This window comes from Lactuca virosa, chromosome 4 (genome assembly GCF_052849685.1).
Source record: "Lactuca virosa cultivar CGN04683 chromosome 4, Lactuca_virosa_CGN04683_v6, whole genome shotgun sequence".
NCBI classification, from domain to species: Eukaryota; Viridiplantae; Streptophyta; class Magnoliopsida; order Asterales; family Asteraceae; genus Lactuca; species Lactuca virosa.
The window spans coordinates 89,117,294-89,121,752 of NC_136429.1; the positions used below are offsets into that span (position 1 = coordinate 89,117,294).

The 4,459-nt window shown below is 29.1% G+C and overlaps 1 long non-coding RNA gene across 1 annotated transcript; it reads left to right on the top strand.

The window, feature by feature from the left end:
* The first annotated feature begins 1,036 nt into the window (after positions 1–1,036).
* Positions 1,037–2,624, top strand: LOC145109890 (uncharacterized). The gene is made up of 3 exons (XR_013709302.1): positions 1,037–1,390; positions 1,924–2,015; positions 2,481–2,624. It is a non-coding gene; the product is annotated as an uncharacterized LOC145109890 (long non-coding RNA).
* The last annotated feature ends 1,835 nt before the right edge of the window (positions 2,625–4,459 follow it).

Sequence of the window (4,459 nt, forward strand, 5' to 3'; positions counted from 1 at the left end):
TACAGAACTAATAAAGAACAGCGCCCTGTACGCTACACTTGTCGCTCTGGGGAGTGGCCATTACTATTTTGACTTATTTTAGACTGGAGTTTCTTGTCCTAATTTGGACCTTGGCGCTGGAGCATCGGCGTCTGAGTGCGAGGCCACGAGGGCGAGGGCCCCAAGCCTAATCACTCATGTTGGATCGCGACCGTTAGCTAGGTCGTCCTTTAGATAACCGTTCTCTTATCTTCGACGTATTTCTAGGAGGATACGTTAATATATATATATATATATATATATATATATATATATATATATATATATATATATATATGTATATATATATATATATATATATATATATATATATATATATAACATGATAATATAAAGTTTTAATATAATAAAAAGAAAGTATAAATGATTATTAAAAGTTTTATGTAACTCTTTAATTATGATAAAGAAATTTTTGAAATTTCTTAACAATAATAATAATAATGTGCAACAACATAAAATTATTAATTATATTATATTACCATTAATACAATGGTTGATATTTTATATAATCTTCATGATCAAAATTAAAGACGGTCAAATAAATAATTTTTAAATTGATTAATTATAACAATAGTTCAAAATAAAACTATTGTTCAAAATATTTATAATTTCATTCCAACTTAGTATAAAATTTATTTCATAGTTAATATAATTTAACATAAATATTTTAAACATCATCCATTTTTCAAATTTTAATTATATATCTTTAACTTGCGCAACACACGGTTATTCACAAAGTATATATATATATATATATATATATATATATATATATATATATATATATATATATATATATAGAGAGAGAGAGAGAGAGAGAGAGCTAGTTAGGATCATATGTAAACGAAAGTATTGTGTAACTGTATAACTCAATATCAACCAATTATTTTAAAAAAACTGAATAAGGTTATATTGGTAAATTAATATAAAAATTAACTAATTAATTTAAATTACATCCTATAATTATGGTATCTTGATTCCTCTCTCCTACCCTTCAATACATACATCGTCATCGATATCACTAGCCACTTTCTAGGGTTTCTTTTACCCAACTACTAAACGACCATCATGCAATATCAACATCATCTGGCATCTGAACCTCACTCCTAAAGAAGCAGATAAAAATCGAAAGCAACAGGAGAAGATGAAATCATTAAGCTTGGTCGTACACCATCACCATCGATGGCTTCACCATCTCAGGCCCAAATCCAATTTAGAGTTATCTTCTATGGACAAAAAACAGCGTCTACTTTTTCAACCCTCTGATGGATTTGAACCGTATGACAAAAGAACACTTTGAAGCTCCGTCCTTCTTGTCTGCTTTAACCTCTAACGATTGCTAGAAATTGAGGTTATGTGACGCCTATTTTTCTATCATTCTCTTCATGTTTCTCTCCCTTGAATATAGTGAAAGTTGATTTTGTTCTTATGGTTATTAACAGTTAGTGTTTGTGAGATTTTTTCCCCACTAAATTCATAGACTCAGACATTAATTTTCTTTTTATATGGGTTAATTTTTCATATAAATTTTTATAGTAGGTGTTGACAATATCAGGTGGTCGGAGGTGGTGGGGACCTTTATGGGAATCACTTTTTGCAACTCCATTATTTGATTTCTTTTACTCATTTTCTAACCTCTGGTCCCCCCCCCCCCCCCCCCCCCCCCCGAGTTGTGACCTAGTTTAATGCTTATAATTTCACCAAAAGAATCTCAAATGTCTTAACATTTATCAATAATGGAGTCTACCATAAGATTATTATTAAACCTCTCGATATAACTGCTTCTCAACACTTATGCTTAATTTAAAATGTCTATTATTGTAAATGTTGGAGTTCTGTTTTTGTTTGATGTGATTGCAAATTCATCTTTTTTTTTTTTTGCAGATTGCTTAGTTCATGAATTTTATAGGATTGTTTGCATAAGGAGTTTGGAAGCAAAAAACAGGAGTCGTATCACTTCAATTCTATAATAAATGGTGAGCATCCTATAGTTTTCTACTCTAATCAAACATGATACATTGTTTTTGTGAATTTCTTACATATAAATCATCATGGCAAAGTATAAAAGTGTATATTATTCCTACCAGTTAAATTGGTATTCTCTTATTCTAATTAAATAGTCAATATATAAGGAACACACTTTGTCATATGACAAGTCTTTTAGGAATGTCAAATTCCATTTTTCATTTTCATTCTTTTTGTTCACGTTCTTTTAAGAAGGTGAAATTTCAATAAAATAATTGTGTTTTCGGATGTTAAATTTTTGATCCAGTACTTCACATTCTTTAAAAACGGAGTAATATGGTAAAAATGGGGCTCATTCTCATGAGAATAATATGTTTGTTAAATGCATTTTTCTGAGAATTTTTGTTTGTTAAATGCAATTCTTTATACTCAAAACATTAATTACTAATCATTTTTCTTTATATATATAATTTCAGGTGATCTTCATGTAGTAATCTAATACGCTAGGGTATTCTTGCAAGAAATACAACAAATTTTTGACGGATTCTCATAAGAATCACAATGTATTCTGCCAAATTTGCATCAACAATGATTTTATTCTTTAAGTAATTGTGCAAAAATGTTGTTATTTTCAAGAATTCATTTGCATCAGAATGTCTCTTAATTTTATTCATGTATTTTACTATTAGTTTAACTTTGTTATTATATCTTAATTGTTTTCGTAATTTCCATCCTAATCATTAGCAATTTTAATGTTCATAAATATTAACATTTGATGGATATCAAAAATAAATAAAAACATATATAACTATGATGGCGACATTGGAAATTCCGGTACAAATAGTTGAAAAAAATTATATGCTTTTTCTTTTTCGGAAAGTAACCAAAAGCAATGTTGTAAAAAGCATCCGACGTTATCTAGTCTGTGAAGTGAGGTTAAGGGATTAATGTGTTAGACGAGTATTAATCGGGGACTCTAAACTGCTAATTCATTGAATTGTAAAAAAAAATAATATGAAAAATATCATAACAAAGTTCGTTTGCTACTGTTTCACTCATTTTATAGGCAGAGATTAATCGCTAGGTATCTTGTAGTCGGTCGGATAGTGCCTAGGGACTAGTTGGAGATTAATGGGGATTTAGTCAGGATTTTTACAACACTACCAAAAGTATCCATAGCTATGTTATATTTGATAAATTGGACATAAATTAAGAAAATTATAATACGCATCAATTAAAAAAAATATTTTAATTAAAACTATGTATTTTTATATGTTTTATATGTAACTGTAACATCCTGTTTTCGGTCCTAGAAGTTTTGAAGCTTTTTGTAAAATATATATAGTTTTTAAAATATATATAATTAAAATAAGTAAATAATTGAAAAAGATAACAAATGATAAAAATAATAGTTATAATCTTATAGCTAGTTAATATTTAGAAAATAAAAGAATTATAGTGTAAAATAATATTGTTAGTGATGAGGGTCAAATGTGACAAGTTAGTGAAACTTGTCTTTGACTGGAGGTTTGATCAATTAGGTAGTTAGGATGAAATTGTCATGGATGGTGATGGAGTGGGTATTTTCTTGAATTATCATAAGTTGTTAGTGCTAGAACTACCAAATAAGTGAACATTGGGTAACGAGGGATATAGTTGCATATATGACCAAAATTGAGTTATTAGGAGCCATCCACATCCTCGTTCTTCTCTAGAACCAAAATCAGCCAATAAAGCTCATGGAGGGCGGTTTTATTCCCCTTCTCCGTGGTTTTTGAAGATCTCAAACCAATTGTTGAAAGCCTTATTCCTACTACTTCATCAACTTAATTGGAAGGTAGTCATTTTCCTTTTTTTTTTCTTCAATTCGTTTAGGGTTCATGTGGCTTTTTTCTAATCCAAAGTTCTTTATTTATTATGAAGTTATTATGATTTTTATGTTGTGATTCCATTCCTAGATCCAGCTTCTATCTTTAACTAACAAATAGTTGGTAGATTTGGAGATTTTGGGTTATGTAATGGGTTTTCAAACGGTAAGTGTTTTAGATCCAATTTCATGATTTTGAACATTGATATGTGCTTAAGTTCATGATTAGATTATGTGTTTAATTTAAAATCCTTGATTCATTTCTAAATTATGTTTCATTTTGATGATTTTGGAGTTTTGATAAAACCCTAGCTTCCATGTTGTGGTTTAGGGATTTCCCAAACCATAGATGTTCATAGATCTGAATTCAAGCTCCATTTAATGCTATGATTACATTCTCTACATGGTAATCCTTGCAAGTTGTGTCATAACTAGTGTATTAATGGTAGTAGAATTCATAGGAGACTTGGAGATTGGTATTAATTCATGCTTCAAATCTAAATTCCTCATAACATCTTCTTTTTCACATAATATGATTTTAGTATGTAAAGTAACATGTTTGGAATCAACTAAATCGGTCATTTTTAG